General features: G+C 42.5%; 1 long non-coding RNA gene across 1 annotated transcript in view; it reads right to left on the bottom strand.

Moving 5' to 3' along the window:
• The window catches only part of LOC104547900, a 32682-nt gene extending 27471 nt beyond the window's left edge, over positions 1-5211 (bottom strand). Inside the window, exon 1 of the long non-coding RNA XR_728197.1 lies at positions 5123-5211. This is a non-coding gene — a long non-coding RNA (uncharacterized LOC104547900). The remainder of the gene's footprint in view (positions 1-5122) is intronic.
• Between the last annotated feature and the right edge of the window lie 3830 nt (positions 5212-9041).

Genomic DNA, 9041 nt, shown 5'->3' with positions numbered 1-9041 from the left:
CTATCTTCCTCCTAATTTGGCCCAGGTGACCCTCATGAGGTTCAACAAGGCCAAGTGCAGGGTCCTGCATCTGGGTCAGAACAATCCTCATTACCAATACAAGCTGGGAGATGTTGTGCTGGAAAGCAGCCCTGAGGAAAAGGACTTGGGGTGCTGGTGGATGAGAAGCTAGACATGAACCACCAATGTGCATCTGCAGCCCAGAAACCAACCCCAACCTGGTCTGTATCACAAGAAGTGTGGGCAGCAGATGGAGGGAGGGGAGTCTGCCCCTCTGCTCTGCTCTGCTCAGACCCCACCTGCAGTACTGGGTCCAGCTTTGGAGTCCCCAGCACAAAAAGGACATTGAAGTGCTGGAGCGGGTCCAGAGGAGGCCACAAAGATGCTCAGGAGACAGAGCAGCTCTGCTATGCAGACAGGCTGAGAGAGTTGGGGTTGTTCAGCCTGGAGAAGAGAAGGCTCCAGGGGGACCTTATAGTGACCTTCCAGGACCTGAAAGGGGCCTATAGAAAATCTGGGGAAGAGCTGTTCACAAAAGTATGGAGCAATAGGACAAGCAGTAATGTCTTAATCTAGAAAAGGGCAGATTTAGGTTGGATATGAGGAAAAAGCTCTTCTCCATGAGGTGGTCGATCAGTGGCACAGGTTGCCCAGAGGTGGTGCAGGCCCCATCCCTGGAGATATTCAAGGCCAGGCTTGATGGGGCTCTGAGCAACCTGATCTGATACCAATGTCCCTGCTCACTGCAGGGTTGGGCTGGAGGAGCTTTAAAGGTCCCTTTCAACCCAATCTAATACATTCTGTGATTCTATGATGAACAAATTCACCTTTCAAATGCCAGTAACACCATACACTCATCATGTCTTCATCACCATTTTGCACCAAAATCTTTCCAGTTTTTCCTAAGATCTCTATGATTCAGCTTTTCATCTTTATTCACTCATTGATGTCTCTCCAAGCCTTCATTATCTCATATCTTGATAAATACCTCCATTAATGCACTATCAGTCTATTTTTATACATTGAAATTCTTTCCGTAAGATAATTCTCATGGTTGCTTGCATTGGCCATTTTACCCTCTTTTTGCCTTCCCTTACTGACTCCTCCTTAGACATCTGCTCTAATGAAATCCTGACGCATCCAAGAGATTCCTATGCGCTACGGAAACACAAAAAATAAAACCCAAACAAAAAAACCTTAAGAGTTACATTGTTAAACAGGTGGCAACACTACACAAAAATAAACACATATGGGGCAAATACACAGTGATGAATGTGAAGAGTTTCAAGAAGGTTGGGGAAAGCAACAGGGAAGAAAAGACAAAGGAAATCATGATTACTAAAGACGCAGACAAGTTAGATTGCACAGAGATCAAATACTGGTAGACCTGTGAAATACAAAATAAACCCCCTAAATCCCTTCCTGAGCACTGCCATATGAATAAACACCCCTCCTTTATTTTCTAAAGGCAGGCAGAGTCGAGGCATGGCCACAGCAAAAACTGCTACACCGAGTATAAGTTTTGTAAATCAAATCAAAATAATTACAGATTTAATTGTGGCCATTTTGGGTGCGATAGGATTCCCGGTGGGAACTGGTCTGTCCTGACCCACAGCCACGTGCAGCACCGAGCAGTGTCCATGGGGACCTCAGCCCCATAAACATCTCAGGGGTGAATTTCTGCCTGGACGCAGACAGACCCCACAGCATCTGTAGGGGCCTGCCCCACAGGTGGTTGCCGAGATGTCTAATATTAAACTCTATTAAAGGCCTCATAAAAGAAAAACATTGATGTGAACGAGGCTCTTTCCACAGATTTGAATGGGCTTTGGATAGAGGCCTAAACAAACAAGGATGGAGTTAGAAAACGGAAATATGTATATACAGAAACCTGTCAATCCAACTGCTTACCTACCAAGGATGACTTCGTACCACTTCATTTAGGAGTCATTTAAAGGGCAAGAAGGCAGGCTGAGATTTTGAACTGTTATCTGAATTGATTACTTGCAAATATTTACTCTAATAATACTATAAAAAAATAAACCCAGCTGACATCAACACAATTTCTCCCTACATTAGTATTTCATAGATTGAAAACACCTCTGTTCTCACCACCTTCGGTAATTAGCTTGAATAAATCAAGGCCGTGTCTTCTGCTGTGTGTCGTGTCCTTCAGACTGTTGCGTTTGATTTCAACTTTGATTCGGAGCTGGGGCTGATCAGTACCAGCTGCTGAGCCAAGGGGCAGATCACACGTTCCCATTCCTCTGCTTCCTTCATCCCAGCTCCCAGCCAGGCTATTGTTTGTTACCACTAATTAATCCCGCATGCCCTGGCTGCTAGCGAGACTCACAAAAACCCAATTTCTGCATTTACTGCATGTCCAGTAAATAAATTCCAGTTCCAGATATACGTATAAACACATAAATGTATACATATATAAACAACACATCTTTACAGGGCCAGATTTACAGTTACTATTCATGGATATCTGTTTGGCAACTGGTATTTTTATTTCTAGCTGTCCTTTTCACAGGCCAAATGTGAGAAGTTATAGCTTTGTATTATTATTTAGGCACCTCTGTGAGGGGCAAGATCTTCAGATCTTCATTTTAAATGGGTCCCTGGTGACATAGGACTGAGCATTGGTGTCACTGCACTGCCAGGACCTGGCCCTTGCCTGCCTTTGGGGAAGGAGAAAGGAGAAATTTCAGATATTACAGCCAGAACTTTTAACTCTGCCTACAGTTAAAATCGCCTGACACTTCCTGCTAAAAACCCCCTGTTTTCATTTACATCCTTAACAGACGGTAATTATTCTCTTTGCTGGGTGTTTGCCTTAGGGCTTATTATGGCTATGTCAGCTAAAACAGTTCAGCTGCTCCCGAGAAAAATACACTGCATTTTCCCCACATTAAAGGCAGCCTCACAGCCAGTTTGTTGAGTTGGTGTCAAGCCTCCATGTGCTGCAACAAGGAGATTGGTGGAGGGGATGAGCTGTTTGCTGTACCTCTGGCTATTCTTTTAGAAGGCTCAGGGGCTTTAAAACCTCTTATTGCACACGGCTGGTGAAAGGTTGGTAGTTGAGCTGTGTCAGAAGAGGCCAAGCCTGCTGGGGAAGGAGGGGCTGAGCTGTTTCCAGCTGCTTTTGGTGGTGCATCACGAGTCTCTCCTGTGCTCCCCTTGAACTTGTGACTCCCTGGAGGGCCAGGTAGGGTGGAAAGTAAAGAATAGTAAATTAGAAGATGAATCCTGCAATCAATTGGTTTGCACCCAATGGAGTGTTTTCCGGGGAAGGTTTGAGAAAGTCTTTTTTACCTTTTCTAATTCCTTAATTTCCTATTTAGAAAAATGAAGGTGATGTCACTCAAAATCAAACATTCTCAGGAAATGACCAAATTCAGGCTACCTGTAAGACCTCAGTATGCTCCCCTAGTAGTTTAGCTGTGTAATACAGTTTGAATTTTGTAGTGCTGTGTTTATCATGCATAAACCAAACCAGATTTGGTAGGGATGTGTGTTCCTCAGGGATGGTAGTGGTTATTGGCACTGGGTGGGGAGCAAGGGAGGCTGGCTGTCTGTAAAGATAAATGAACACTGCTCTCACAGATTGGATGCTATCCTCATCGCTGTCATGTTTGGTGGAGCATGTGTGAAGCCACGGTGCTGGGGAAATTGGGAAAAAGCCAAAAGGGAAGGTGAAAGCAGAGCTGAATAGCAGAGCATCCCACTACAGACTGGAAATCTGTATTGCCGCCACCACACTAAAGAAAAAGCCTGGTACCTAATTAGGTAGCTTTAAAATCCACGTGCTGCCCATGGTTAGATAATAAACCTAATACAGTGGTCCTTGAGATGGCCCAGGCAGGCATCTTGTGTATCTCCTCCCCTGGACAAGGTATATTTGCTGTCATCCTTGGCTTCTGCCTTGGGTTACACTGGCAATCCAAACTACCAGCCCGACAAATGGTGTTCCAGATTTCAGAAATTATATTTTCTTATCACTATTTATTATTTTAAAGGCTTGTATCTTTGCTAATCAAAGGTTAATTAATTTCAGTAGGTGTTAAAATGAAACTGAAAATGCTTCACTATCTGCTAAATGCAACCGGGAAAAGTTAAAGCCACTCTACAGCCCTTGGTCCTCTACTTTGCTGTACTGCAAGTAGCAGTGGCTCTGAATTGCAACTTTTGTGCCATATGCTCCAGCTGTAGACATTAAAAGTTTTCTTCTGAAGTAAAGGGCAGTTCAGCTGTAGGGGAGTGAGATTTGGCCCCAGATTTTATAACTCTAAAGTTCATGGTCCAAACTCACTCCTAACTGACCCAAACCAGTAAGGTACGTACTATATAACTGGGAAACACAGAAAGAAATTACTGTTCTTCCAGGGCGGTGCAATTAGCTCTTAATGGGAACAACTGGGTGGTAAAAGCTGATCAAGTTTCTGCAGACTTTAATAATTGCATATTTTCCTCCCAGCAAATGCATAAAATAGAAAATGGAATTAAGGGTGGCCTTTTTTATTAGAGGGCATTTTTGTTGCTGTTTAATTTCTTTATTTGCAAGGTCAATAATTAAATTGAGCTTGTTATGGCTCAGTCTTTTACAGGAAGATCTTTGCTTACAAAATTTTCCCCTTGAGGGCTTTAAAGTGAAACCCCAAAGATATTCACACATTTATAAGTAAAATTAATACAGGAAGCTCTCTCAGATTAAAATGACAACGGGTAAAATAAGGTGTCACCATATACAGGCGGCTTTTACTACAGAATCTGTCTCTCTTTCACTTGTAGAACAGCAGCTTTAACAGCAAACCAGTTGTCAAGTGTAATCAAGAAGGAAAAGTCCATATACTGGCTAGAGTGCAGCATTATTAATATATTACCACTCTGACATCTCTTTACTTGATGAGGAAAGGGTTAAAAAGCCTATAAAAGTTCTGTAAAGTTGTTCTGAGGGATACTAAAAATGAATGTGTTGTCATCATCATCATCACCACGAGTGCATTTATTGTTATTACTACCAAGACTGCCATTAACTGGATATTCATTAATGCTAAAAGTTGCAGTCAGGCTGAGATTCAGCAGACCCCAAGCTCTGGAGGAGGAGGTGGAAAGTTACCTGGTGGAGTTTCAAGAATGGCTTTTCCCTTTTTGTTGCTTTTCTTCGGTTTTAACTCTTTCCTGCTGGGTTTGAACCCTGGGTGCTCCTCTGCCTCTGTAGCACGGTTAGGTCCTTCCTCTCCAGGTTGCTCCGTGAAAGGAAAAAACTCTTCTCCGGGATATGGGAAAGAATAATAGTGATCCCTGTTGCTAATCTCCTGCAGGTAATAATCCTGTTCATCCATGGGTACAGCCCGGGCTATGTCCCCCAGCAACACCAGCCCAAAAGCGCAGAGAGCGAGGCAAAGTTGAGCAGAACATGAGCTTTTCTTGCAAAGGGCACTCATTATCCTTTGCTTTTTTGCAGCAATCTCCTCTGCGAGTCCCAGAAGTTTATGTGGAAAACGGAGAGCCCTTGGCAGCCGGCTAGCCCCCCTCCAGGAGCCCGCCTGCGAAAAGTGCCTCCGCTTTGGGGGAGTTTCGCCAAAGTTGCGAGGAGCTGCGGAGGGAGGGGGCAGGACGGGGACGCATGTGATCCTCGGGCTCAGCAGCCAGACAGCCGGACAAGCGCTCCGCTCCGCCGGCGTTTGGCAGGTGGGATCTCCAGCCCGATTAACTCCCTGCTTTTCCTCTCCCGCCTTTCACTTTTATGTGGCTGCTGCTTTTTTTTTTCCAAAAGCAGAGTTACAAGTTACAAAGCTAAACCCCTTTAACAGCTCCTTTAGTCTTCCCGTGCGCAGCTGACCCAAGAGAGCATTTTTTCAAAGAAAAGTAAACTTGGCAGCCAGCCTGAGCCTCCCAGCCCGCGCAAAAAAGTGTTTCCCTCCCCCGGGAGATGCTGTGCAGATGGGGGTGGGCACCCAGAGCCGGGAGCGGACCCTGCCTGCATCTGGGCATACCCGAAGATACGTGTGATGTGGCTGTGTGGCAAATAATCCTCATTCCACGTATGTTGTGCTATGTTCCCTTTCATGATAGGTTGTTTTCTTTCTTTTTAGCTATTACCAATGTAGAATCCCTCTGCAGCACCAATCCCAACTCCCTTGTTTATAGTATTCTATGTATATATATATCTCTCTCATATATAGTTTATACGTAATTGAGATGTAGTTTATATATCTTATATATAGCTTATATATAACTTATATTGGGTTTTATCACAGAATCACAGAATGTCAGGAGTTGGAAGGGACCTCGAAAGATCAACCAGTGCAACCCCTGCCAGAGCAGGATCACCAGACCAAGTCACACAGGAACGCATCCAGGCAGGTTTTGTTTATATATATTTTAACTAGCATATAGCTTATATATATATATGTATAACTAACATAACACATATTGTGTTCTTCAGCCCATGGTTTAGTGGGCATGGCGGTGTTGGGTTGACAGTTGGACTTGATGATCTTGGAGGTCTCTTCCAACCTTGGTGATTTTATGTGCCAATCCATAAGAGGCTTCTCCTAGGATATAGGACCAGCTGAACACCAGGAAGGCCATGTTTCATCAGCAGCCCTTTTTCTCTCTCTTTTTGGAACGATCCTGGCTTTTGTTCTCTCGGAAACATCTTCTGACCAGACTGGGCTGTATTGTGCAGCTGCACACATGCAACCCAGTGCCGTTAATGGAATCAATTTGTCTGAGCATAAAGTCTTCTCTTTCATCTTTTTCATACCTCTAAAGTAACCGCCAGTGCTGAAGGAAATGTGCAGCAGTTGGCTTGCATGAAATATGAACCTTTGCTCCGTGTTGAAAATATCAGCTTATATTTTCACCATGTAGATTGTATTTCTTGCCTTTGTGCAGTCGTCTCAGAGAAAGTATTACATCTGTTACCCACTCTTTATTCTGCCTTTGCAAACACATTTCATGTGTTTCTCGTAACTTTAATACCGTAATAAGGACAATTTCATTTGTCACTACCTATATCTTTTGGTATATTTGGTTTCAGATGCCGTGTGTGATCCAGTCCCATATATTTAATGATAATCCTGGCTTTCTTAGACACTATCTCAAAAGCAATTTAGTGACTGTTTGCATCTGTTTTCCTTCCTTTTAGACAAATTAAAATCTGTTTTCACTAGAAATTCTACTTTCATTCTTCAGTTTTATATTTGTTTAACTCTGAATATGACTTCCTCTATTTTAAAGATGGGATTTTTCAATTTCTATATCTAGAATAAAAGATATTTTTCACTGATTTACTGAATTTTTTGAAGTAAATTCTTTAACGGAAAACTGCTTCCCATCAAACTTTTCAGATAGATTTACCTGGAGCAGATGGATTTGCCACCTTTGGCAGAGAGATGCAGTTACTGGGCGAAGTGTGGGAGCTGAGATGCACTGGCTATGGTGTGCAAAACAGCCTGCACCTTCTCTGTGCTCAGTGGCAGGCGGAATATCCTGGATATCCCATTTTAGCGGTTTCCCAGATGTTCTGGTTTCCTTTCCAAAGTATCCAGTCGTCTCCTCCCTTGGTCCTAACTGATGAGGGCAGAGCAGAAGCTACAGAAAATGTGTATAATTTTGTTACTCTTTGCAGAACAGTTACTCTTTTGCAAATATTGTGGACATTTACATATGAGGTGAGGAGTAATAGGAAAATAGACTTTTCCATGAGATCATTAATGACCTATTTTTTTGGTAACTAAAGGAGCTTTAGCTGCGAATTATTGTTTAATTCATTGCAGTGGGTGAGGAAGGATACACAGGAACAGAAGAGGATTTACATTTCCAAGAGTAACAAGTATTTGCATAAAATACAGAGTCAAGTGTACATTAATTAAAGACCTCAGGAATGTGATTTGGGAGAGTTTTACATTTGCTCCTGGAGACTTTCCATGTGTACATTTCAGTAACGTACGTATGTAAGCAACATGTATTTTCTTTCACATACAGCAATCTGGCTCTATAAAATAGGATCTCTTCTATAAAGTGACAACTGTGTGGGTTTTTTTAATTAATTTATGCTATGTATTATAACAATGTAGCATATTGGATTTGGACCTCTTTAGTAGGTGAGTATGCATAATAACTGTATACATGTTGATGTATGACTATAGCTGCATACTGTATAGCAGAAAAAAACTTCTCCTGCCAATATCAAACCTGTATTTGTTTAATAGATGTGAAAATATACATTTAAGTGACACAAATATCAACCCAAATGTTATCTGAACCACCCATCACAACACCTTATTATCCACGTAGCTAACAGCTCATTGCTGTTTGTTCAATATGTCGAAGTGAGGTGGTGGTGGTAACATTAGGGGTCAAATCATGTGCTAGCAGGGTTTCATCTCATTCTTTCATCTCAACCCTGATAAATTCTGAATTTATTGATAGATTACAAGCAAGTTAATCAAATCGGTTAAGATGTCGGTGAAGTTTCCACTAAGTTACCTCCAGAAAGATTAATTCACCCAAACATACCTAATAATATCTATTCCTGGATCTCCACCTGAGTCAATAACCAGCTCCCTTATATTTTCTTTCTCTTGAATTTTAATACTTTCTGTGGGTGTGCATAGGAATGCACTGCTGCTTCTTCCAGACCCACCTCAGCTTTTTGGGGTGTGCATGCATCCAGCCACCTGGGACCAGGCAAAACCCTGTCTCTAGGTACAGTTTTGGTCTTCCTCACCATGAGATGTCTTCACCATTTCTTTTCTTCCAGACAGCATCCTAGCAACATAAAACTTAAAGGAAAGGAGATGTTTTCTCTTCTTAGAGTGGTGCGGGAGTATTAAGTTCACTGAAGTCTCAGATGTTTTTGGCCTAAGGGCTGTTACTTATTTTTGCCTGTGAAATATCACAGCAGCTTTCAAAACCTTGATGAGGAAGGAGATAAAGCAAACTAATATTTTTGTACAACAATTGCAACCAGCATTATCCTCCCCTCCTGGACCACCACCAAATGTAAGTCATTCTGCACTTTGCTT

Source organism: Mesitornis unicolor, unplaced genomic scaffold, assembly GCF_000695765.1.
Source record: "Mesitornis unicolor isolate BGI_N332 unplaced genomic scaffold, ASM69576v1 scaffold2731, whole genome shotgun sequence".
Classification (NCBI taxonomy): domain Eukaryota; kingdom Metazoa; phylum Chordata; class Aves; order Mesitornithiformes; family Mesitornithidae; genus Mesitornis; species Mesitornis unicolor.
Note: the sequence above shows the minus strand (reverse complement) of the source record. Positions and strands in the feature narration are given on the sequence as shown.